Source organism: Haemaphysalis longicornis, unplaced genomic scaffold (assembly GCF_048455015.1).
Source record: "Haemaphysalis longicornis isolate Haplotype H1 unplaced genomic scaffold, Haemaphysalis longicornis Haplotype H1 scaffold_2, whole genome shotgun sequence".
Taxonomy (NCBI): Eukaryota; Metazoa; Arthropoda; class Arachnida; order Ixodida; family Ixodidae; genus Haemaphysalis; species Haemaphysalis longicornis.
In genome coordinates, this window is record NW_027526295.1 from 74,635,959 (window position 1) to 74,646,342 (window position 10,384).

Sequence of the window (10,384 nt, forward strand, 5' to 3'; positions counted from 1 at the left end):
GCTCGGGGAGAATCGAACTTCCCGCCTCCACAACATGAAGCCAGATTCTACCTATCGTCTATCCCAACAGATGGCGCATTCGTGCAAAATAGACCTTTGCATTAAAAAAACACATAAAGGAACAGGAAAGCCTGCGATTCAAAGTTTTTTAGCTGGGAACAAGTTTTTCAATATCGTTTTTTATTTCGCATACAGACAAAAGTATGTTGCCGAGCTACTCTATGTCATGGTTGCCAGCATTAGTTTTGGGAGGGACACATACGGCTCGTAGATAAAAAAAATTCTATTTAAAAAGTTCTAGAGCGTTATCAGCAAAACCGTTTCTCGTCAAGGTGCTTTAAGTGATGCCCTTTCATTTGGGATAGAGAATATATACTCGACAAAAATCGGTTGTCTGTCCCTTTAAGGCCTCGGGCTGGGCCTCGGCCGGGGCCTGGGAGGCTCCCTCGTCCTGGGTCTGGGGGGTCTTGCCGCCGCCCTCTCGAGGTTTTTGGACCTCGGGCGGGTGGCGGCGGGGCCCCCCGGGTGCGCGGGGTGCCCTCCTGGACGCGGACGAGGCTCAGTTCGAGGCGCGGGTTCATCTTCATTCACTGCTCCAAATTTAGGGTTCCGTGTGGGCCAAGTGGTGCAGCCTTCCTTTCAAAGGGCACAACTTCCTTTTTCTGGGCCACTTCCCGGTTGCAGCTCTTTTCCGCCTGGTCAATATTTCTTAATTTACCCCCAAAGGCTGTCAATAGGCAGCAGCCGAGACCCCTACTCCACTACGTTGCGCAGGGTCGGCGGTTCAAAATCCCTGTGGCACCCCTTTTTTTGGCTAATGGTGGGGTGGGGGGATCCCCTCTCCTGCATTTTGCTGAGCGAATCTCCAGGTCGTGTGCCAAACTTGGTTTTCTCCCTGTCTTCCGCGCTACTTCTGTGTTGTGGTTCCCTGTCTCGTGCTTACCTTGTTTTCCGTTGGAGTGGTGGTTTTGTTGGTCACTATGGCGGACCCAATCTTTTACCTGCGTACTCTCCGAACGATTTGGCCTGCGACCTTTGCCAGATGGTTGCCCGCCCCAGGTCGGCCTTGCTATAGCATACACAGGGGGCTCACGAACGCGATGTCAAATAGAAATGTCGTCGTTGCGGGCAGTCCGACGAGCGAGTACGGGTGATGACTGGCCATTACGCGAGGTGCCGTGATGACAAAAATGAATCCCAGCGGGACGCCAGTTTTCAAGGGAAACCTTAGACAGGCGGCAGTGGGAGGGCCAGAACAATCAGGCTAAAGTACCGCCCAAACCTGAAGTGCTCTCGCTGTGACGCCAGAGTTTCCTCTCGCGTGAACCTGGCCGAGCATTACGAAGAAGAGCACGGCCTGATCGTGGAATGGAGTTGTGCTCAATGCAACCAATTTGAGTATACGTCTTTGTCCGCAATATCTTCACATGTGACGAAATGTGCTCGACGGGTAGGGAGCCGATCCTTTGGAGGGGATGAGGGTAAGACGGCTTCCAGTTCCTCTGCTACCGGAAACGAAGAGCCATGCCCTAGTGGGGAACACTCAGTTGAAGAGTCGGCCTCCTCTGCCCACTATGCCGTGCCGTCCTTGCCTCCGACAAAAATTCAGACGGGGGAATGGACCAGGAGCGAGTTGGTGGCCCTGGCCAGGCTTCGAATTAAATTGGGCCCGCAGGTGCCGGCCAGAGAGCTACGCATACATATGAAGTCCCGTCAGACCACGTCAATCTCCAAAGCCATGCAGAGCTCTCGGTGCAGACAGGTACTTAAGGAAGTTCGTGAAGGAACGACAACCGCGTACACTTCTGCTGATGTCGATAACCATAACAGCGAGGGGTGCCCAGGCACAGTTGGAGGGGCCGCAGCTGACGCTTTGCCCGGCACTGCAGACGCTCCTGTCCCCGTTCACCATCGGCCTTGTCCTCCACCCAGCACCCACCCATCCCCTCCCTCCAGACTACCGGATCTCCATTATGCTGCCACGGACGAGGGGTGCCACCTTGCACGCGACGGCTCGAGCTGTAGAAAAGCGCTGCATCCTGCCCCTGGCCCTGTAACGGGGCGTAACCGATCCCAGATTGGAAGATGCACCTCCTCTACGGGCCCTGCAGATAGGCCCCACACGCTACTTGGTGGCACCTGCACCTCCTCCGCAGGCCCAGCAGACAGCCCCCACGGGCTCCCCAGTAGCAGCAGCTCGCCAGGGTACATTGTATATGAGCCAGAGGTCCGGAGCAGTCTAGCTGCAAAGAGACTACAAAAGGGCCGGTTGATTTTCGACCTGGCCAGCTCAGAGGATTACGGTCAGAAGGAGGATGGTGTGGCGGAGGGGGCACGAGCTGTCTCATCCGAGGTGGCTGCGACCTCTTGCGAGGACGGCTTGGGGGCTGGATCCCTTGCAGCTCGACTGGACCACCTGGCGGTCAGGGTCGCGTCTGGAGCGGTCCCTTCGCCCTGGGCCCAACCTCTGGTCGATGCGGCCACCCCCCACGCCGACAGGTCCTTCGATCCTGGGGAGGGTGCAGCCGCTGCCTCCTTGGCTGCGGGGGCGCAGCCCAGTGGCGCTGCAGTGCCGGGGGAGCTGGTTCGAAACATTGGCGTCCACTCGTGTGTGCTGGGCTCCCTCGACAGTCCTCTCGGCGACTCCTCCTCGGGTACAAATCCTGCAAATACCCATGAGCAACCAGTCACGAATGAAAATGACGCAACTCAAGGTCTGGTTCGGGCGTTGCCGTACTGGTACAGCAGCACCATTGCTCCTGGACGTCCCCGCGGACCAGCAATTGAAGCGAGCTCCTCTTATGTCCGTTGGACCAACGCGCAACTCCGTCTCCTGGCTAGCGCTGAGGTCTAACTACCCCCGACTATTCGAAACATCAATCAGGCGTTGGTACCTCTGTACCCCACGCGCACTTTTGAGGCCATTAAGAGTTGTAGGAGGCAGGAAAGGTATCGACAGATACTCGCTCTGGAGAGACAACGCGGCGCCATCCGGGACCCTTCCCCTCCAGTTACCCCGGATCCCAGCGAGCACTCAGACTCGACTAGTGACAGTGATGGTTGTACTGATCCGGTTCCTATACTAGCTGATATCGAAAGATCTCTCGACAAATTCAAGGTCGTTGCTCCTGGGTTGGGCCGAAACCTAGCCGAGGTCCCCATCAACATGTCCGATATTATTGCCTTTTATGACCACTTTAACGTGAGGCTAAAAAGACGAAGTAAGGGCAGAAAGAAAGTTGAGAGGGTGCGGCGACGGCAGGGTGAGAGTTCTCGTGCCTTCAAGCGCCGTCTGTTCATGGAGCACCAGAGGCTTTATTCAATGGGGTCGAAGGTGCTCCTGGAGGATCTCAATGCGGGATCCGGGGGACTGGGGCCGGTGTCTGTGGAGGACATCCACCAGACATTCGACCCTGTTTCCGCGGATCCCTCCCCCGCAGTGCGGCGCGTGGGGGTGCGAGCGGGTTCCTTGAGGGCCGATGCTCCCTTGTTCATGGAGGCGGAGGTGGCTGGTGCGCTCCGTTGTTTACAAACGTCCAGCGCACCAGGACCCGATGGGCTCTCAGTCCCGGAGCTCAAGAAAATCCCGGCAGAAGTCTTGGCCCACATTTTCAATAATTGGCTGGCCTTTGGGCATCTGCCGGGGGAGCTCCGGGGCTCCAGAACTGTGTTTATTCCCAAGAGATCAGACGCTTCCACGGCGGGCGAGTTACGCCCAATCACCATCTCGTCTCTGCTCGTGCGCACCTTTTCCCGGCTGCTTTTAATGAGGCCCCAGGAGGACCATTCTTTTCATTCCCTTGAAAGTGGCTTTTCAAACGATCGGGCAGCACAGTCTAACCTACTCATTCTACAGGGCCTCATGAAGGACGCCAAAAAAAAACCATAGGCCATTCTTTGCAGCGTCCCTTGACCTCAGAAAAGCGTTCGACTCGTTCAGCCATTGCGCTCTCCTGGCCTCTCTGGAGGAGGGGGGGGCGCATGGGAACTACGGGGCCGCAGTCCGAGACTTGTACTCCATCCAAACAACTATTTTTTCCTATAGAGGGGAGACGGACGGCCGGCGAGGTTACGTGCAGAGAGGAATAAAGCAAGGGGATCCGCTATCACCCTTCTTGTTTAATCTGTGTCTGGATCCTCTTATGCACGAGCTGAACTCGTCCGGTTTCGGGTACAACTGCAATGGTGCGACTGTGTCTGCCCTAGCTTATGCGGACGACATTGTCATTGTCGCCTCCACACATGAGGAACTGCAGGAGACCCTAAGTATAGCACAAGTGCACTTCAAAAGACTCGGTCTATCCTTGAATAAGAAGAAAACCGTGTACTTCGGGTGGAAATACGACTCTCACAGGGCAAAATGGTTCGACTTCGGCATCCCGGGGCTTCGTCTCGATGGTGCCGTGGTCGCTCCGGTTGCCCGGAATGTATCTACCAGGTATTTGGGAGTCGACTTTTTCGTCAAGAAGGCACCCCGGTTCAGTTGATCTAATTCGGCCTGAATTAGACCTTATCAGATCTTCCCGACTGAAACCCTTCCAAAAACTGCACTGTTTCAAAACATTATTGATACCAAAATTGCTACACGCGTCCTCAGGCTCTCTTGCAGTTAAACAAGTAGGAAAAAAGATCGACCTCGAGATGAGGCAGGTTATTAAGAAGTTACATCTGCCCGCCAGCTTTCCAGACATCACGGTTCACCTCCCTCATAGAGCAGGTGGCCTGGGGGCGCTGGAGCTGGCACGTGTTGCTGCGGAATGCCAACTGAAGGCTTTCGCCAGGCTTCAGCGCCTAAAGTCTTCCACCGTCGGCGTCGTACTCGCGGGGCCTCTGATGGGCTGCCGTGGGGCCCTAAGCGACAGCTTGAGGGTACCCCACGGTATCTCTGTTGCGGAGGAGCTTATTGCGGCTGTCGAGGGCGTTCGGAACGAACATTGCAGATAGTGGAAGGCCAGGTATTCAAACTCCAGTCTCTTTACCTTCGAGGGGGACCGTCTGGGTAACAGGTGGCTTCGGCCAGGTGCGGGCCACATGGGTGATGGTGACAAGATTAAGTCACTCAGGCTGCGCACCAACCTGTTCCCTACGAGAACCCTCTCCAACAAGCATGCGGCCGACCCCAGAGTTCGTCTCTGCAGGCGCTGCGGCCAGAAGGAAGAGACGGCCTTCCACATACACCAGGAGTGTACTTTTGTCCAGGCCCCGCGTTGCTTGCGTCACAATTACATTGAAGCTCAGATCATCCAAAGCTTCGGAAACGTCACCCCAGCGCGATCGCCTCTAGTGAACGGCTAATCACAGACAGGGATGGGGTCAGGCTTCGGCCTGACATTGTTCTTGACCTCCCTGAAAGGGTGTACGTTTTGGATGTAGCCGTCGCCTGGGACGCGAACACTGGTTCCCGCGAGCACGTGAATGCTGGTAAGCGAACCAAATACGCCTCACTAATTCCTGTCCTTGGTCCCAAGCCCGTCACGGTTTAGGGGTTGACTTTCGGCGCTCGCGGACTCGTGTGTGCTGGAACTAGGAGGGCTTCCAAGGAAATTGGTTTAACAGATGGGGACATTGGCTGGCTTGCAGCCCGTACTATGGGGGGCAGTCTCATCTGCCTCAACCGTTTTGCAAAATTGATTACCGTTTAGGTGGGGGGTTGATTCCTTGGCAGACACCTCCCGAAGGCACAGTTGCTCGTACATCTAGCTGTCATTTTCGTGTTTGAATGTGCTGTGTGGTTGACTTCTCTTTTAGTGTGACCACTTTTGTGGCCTTGCCCCTTTTGGCCTTTTTTATTTTTTTAATGATTGTATGAATGTTCTGTATGGTGGACCTCCCTTTTAGCCCCTTTTGGCCCTTTTTTGTGTGAATGTGTTGTATGGTTGACCTCTATTTTAGCATGACCACTTTTGTGGCCTGGCCCCTTTTGGCCTTTTTAATTGACTGTCTGAATGTGCTGTGTAGTTGATCGTTGAATGTGCGCATAAGTAAGGTGTACGAATGAATCACTACACATGAATATGTGTACTGGGTGTTTGGATAACGCGTGTATGAGTATATCACACTAACTCCATCTCGTGAATCACGTCATTATTTATTGTCTGTGGGGGGAATGGCTTTTTCTTGTGCCTACAATTTCCTGACTAGACTTTACTCCGTGGTTGCTCCACAACTCCTTCCGGCCATGAGAGGCCAGGTTTGGGGAAGCAAGGGTGCTTGATTTGCCTAGGTCGCTTGCCATGTGCGTTGCTGACCAACCCCAAGCCACCACTCCGCCTTTTTTTGTCCTGTCTTGTGTTCTACTGTTTTTGCATGTACTGCTGCTTGGTTGTGTGTTTTTTTCTATTTTGTGTTTCTAGTTCTTCCACAGGCGGAGTACCACCATGGTGGGTGGGGCAAGTCCTGGAGAAAAACAAGATCTTCGTTCATCTGTGGGGGTGCCCAACCTGGGTACCCTCAACCGCCTCGGCGCCTCGTGCGTGGGGCATCAACCGGAGCCCTCGCCCACCACCACCTTCGGTCGACACCTACGATCTGTCAAACCGGAAAATAAATTGTGAATGGCCTGCTATAGACCGAGAAATCGAGCGAACGGCCGCAGAATGTATTCAGTGCCAACAGTCCCGGAGAGACGATGCTAGGACTCATTTGCCTACTTGGGAACACCCATTGTGCCCTTACCAGACGCTACATTTCGACTTTGCTGGACCGCTCGAAGGTCGAATGTTCTTGGTCATCGTAGACACCTACGCCAAATAGTTCGAAGCGCGGCGCGTCACAAACGCTACTTCGGCAACGGTCATTCTGGAGCTTCGTCGACTGTTTGCTACTCTCGGAATTCTGGAGCAGCTCGTTACTAGCAATGGGACTGCGTTCGTTTCAGCCGAGATGACCACCGTTTGTCAGAGGAACGGAATTCGGGAAATCACTAGTGCTCCATAATATCTGGCAGCTAACGGCCAAGCGGAACGCATGCTGTACGAACTAGAACTGGCGCTGGCGCGAGAGAAGAGTACGGACATCAACCTTCGCTTGGCCAGGTTTCTTTTTAAACAACACTCCACTGTCAGTTCGTCAAAAGGGAAAAGCCGAGCACAAGTGACGCTTGGTCGGGAGTTTCAGACAAATGTACAGCTTCTAGTGCCTACCAGGCCCAACCTCCACCCAGAACACTCCGAAACTTTGAAAAAGGATTGGCAGCCACAACAGCAATATTTAATAAGGAACTTCGGCAATGGGCCTCCGTGGATTCCTGGCGTGCTCCTCGAGAGGACAGGCCTTCGCTCGTGGTTAGTCCAGACGTGTACTGGACCGGTTCGCAGACACCTGAACCATTTACGCGTAAGGGGGTGGAGTACCCAGGTCAGCCGTCTTATTTACCGATGCCGTTATACCTGGACACATCCAATCCAGAGCTAACCCGGAACGAGAGGCTTGATGCTGAAGATAGCACAACCGCTGGGAGCACTACTGGAGAATAGCTATCGCCCAGCAAAGCAGCATGTCCTCAGACAGCATTTCAACGGCGCACAAATCCACCGAGGAATAGACGTCGTCCTGCAAGATACAGGGACTCCAACTAGCAGGGGGGAGGAGTACTATATATCGGTACGCTATGTACCGGGCTACGGTGCACGTGCCCACAAAAGTCGAACACGAAGTCCCGGCGCGCCAGAGCGTGCAGCTGACTGACGCCATGTTTTAGCCGCAGCCAGCGGCTGGATTGTTTTCTGGTTCCTGCAATAAACTGCCTCGATAATTGGCACCCCGGAAACTTCGAGATGCGGTAAAATTCTCTGCAGACATCTCGCAGCTCATCGGCTGTCGCAGGAAACTTTACGGTGCTCCAAAATACGTGCGCCGCTATGAGCTCTGACACACCCTTGACTACACGGCTGACTGTTGGCTGTGACACGTTCACGAGATCCCCCGACACCACTTGTAAGTCCCAGCACCATTAAACCGTAGCGCAACCAGTAGCTGCAGTGCAGGGGGTAGTGGGTGGCCGTGGTTGTTGGTGTTTTCTTCGAAGGGGAGGCATCTCAGCAGTTCCACCACGGTCTCTTTCGTAAAGCGATACCGCTACATAAATTCACCCTTGGTAAAGTGCTCCAGGGGATTCAACCAGTCTCGCATGCACTGACAGGGCACATTCACGGAGCGGAAAACCTCCAAACCTTCGTGAAATTCCTCGTCAACGCGGAGTACCCGCTCCGCGAACTCCGCCAAAGAGGCGAGCGAGCACAGCCGGCTCGAACCTGGAGGGTCGACGAGAGCTTCGCCGCTGCGACATTCCAAAGAAAACACAATAACAACAACGTGAGTCTACTCTCGCTACGAGACCACTGCTCGGTGGTGAAGCCTGCGCCCTCATGAGTACTTTTTTTTCTCTTTTTTGTCTTGCCCTTAGGCGGCCCTTAGGCGATCTTCTTTTTCTTCCCTTTTTTTTGTCGAGCCCTTGGTGGCGGCTTCGCTGTAGCGTATGTGCGGTCGTCGTTTTCAGCAGCGGCGGGTTAACCAACGGATTGCCAGCGATGCGACATGGTGAGTGTGGTGAGTACATACGACCAGTTTGTTACGATTCAATGGTTTTAATACCTCTACGCTTCCTTCTTTGCTGTCCCACCCGGAGACTCTTGTCGCGACGTTTCACAGTCGGTCCGCGAGGACAAATCAAACGGACGATCATTGTAAATTTACCGCAGGACCCCGCACGGAGCACCTTGAGTAATCTTGGTGACGGTACTGGCGATACCGCGGACCCCGAGCCCCCCAACATAAGCTGTGTCCTATCGTGGTGATGTGTTTTTAAGGTGAAGGGTAGAAACCTCTAACGGTGGCCGTCGGAGCCTTGGTCAAGCTCCGGCCGATGGGCTCCCTGCCTGTCTGCCAGGCAGGGAGCTCCGGGACCTCTTTGACTACCAGGGTAAGGTCAAAGAAGAAAGTACCCCAGTCTCCCTGCTTTCCAATGTATCATATGGCATTTTCAAAACCCCCCTCCAAACGTGATCGGTCCCTGAAAAGGGGCCGCACCGAAGTATCTTTTCCTCCTTTGTCTTCGATCTCCATTCCAAAGCCCGATAATTTCTCGCGCTTCCTGGTAATGGAATCCCTAGATAAATCAAAACCCGTCACTTCCCAGTCTGTCTTTCTCATTTCCAAGTTTCTTGAAAGCCTTGTAGGCAAATCGTACAAGGCTAAAAAGCTCACAACCGGAGAAGTCCTAATTGAAGTCCAAAACAAACAACAGTCCTGTAACCTCTTGAAGGAAACGCGCATGGTCGATGTCGACATCAAGATCACGCCCCATCGCAGTCTGAATAGCTGCCAGGGCGTCATCTCTGATAGAGATCTAATAAATGAGACTGAAGCAGATCTGCTTGACGGCCTTCGCGATCAGGGCGTGACAGCAGTGCGGCGAATCACGATACGCCGAAACGACCAAATAATAGCTACTAAACACATAATCTTGACATTTGACCGCTCAACACTTCCTGAGTCGGTCAGCGCAGGTTTCCTGAGATGTCCGGTCCGACCCTACGTGCCGAACCCACGCCGCTGCTACAAGTGTCAGCGGTTTGGACATGGCACTAATGCTTGTCGTGGTCAACTAATATGCGCCAAGTGTGCACAACATGATCATGCATCTGACAACTGCCCATCGCAAACCCTCATCTGTGCTAACTGCAAGGGACCCCACGGGGCCTACTCTAGAAAATGCGAGAAATTCAAACAGGAGAAGGAGATCATCAAGGTTAAAGTGACTGAGAATCTTACCTTCCCAGAGGCGCGAAAGAGGTTCGCCTCTTTCCCCCTGGGCAGGTATGCCGACGCAGCTCGCCGGGGGGCGGAGCGGCGTCTAGTTTCGGCGGAGACCCAGTACCGCGAGTCGGACGTGGTCCCGTCCCCGCCCCCCCCCCCCCCTGGGTTGCCTCTGGCCGCCCAACCCGCCACCACGCCGCTTGCTGAGGCAGCAGCGGTTGTGGTGGCAACCTCTTCCGTCGGGACCGGTGCCGCTCCCGTCCGTGCCTCCCCATCGTCCAGTGCGTTGGAGTGTGCCATGGACACCACGAGCCCCGCACCGGCTCCCACCGCCACCGCACCGCCCGTGCCACTTCTGGTGCCTCCGACACCACCGGCGGTGGCGGCTCAAACGAAGGTCCCCCGAAGGGGGGCCAAGTCCGGGGGGCCCGGTTCGACGGGCACACCCAGGACATCGGGCGACTAGATGGACGTCGTGCCGTTCTTGCCTGTAACGCAGCGCAAGGAGCGGCCTCCGACGTCCAAGCCTTCAGATAGGCCGCCCAAAAAGCCCAATCCAAGAGTCACAGCCCCGAAAGACGACACATAAACAAACACACTCCAGTAGCTCTCACACTAAATAATGGGA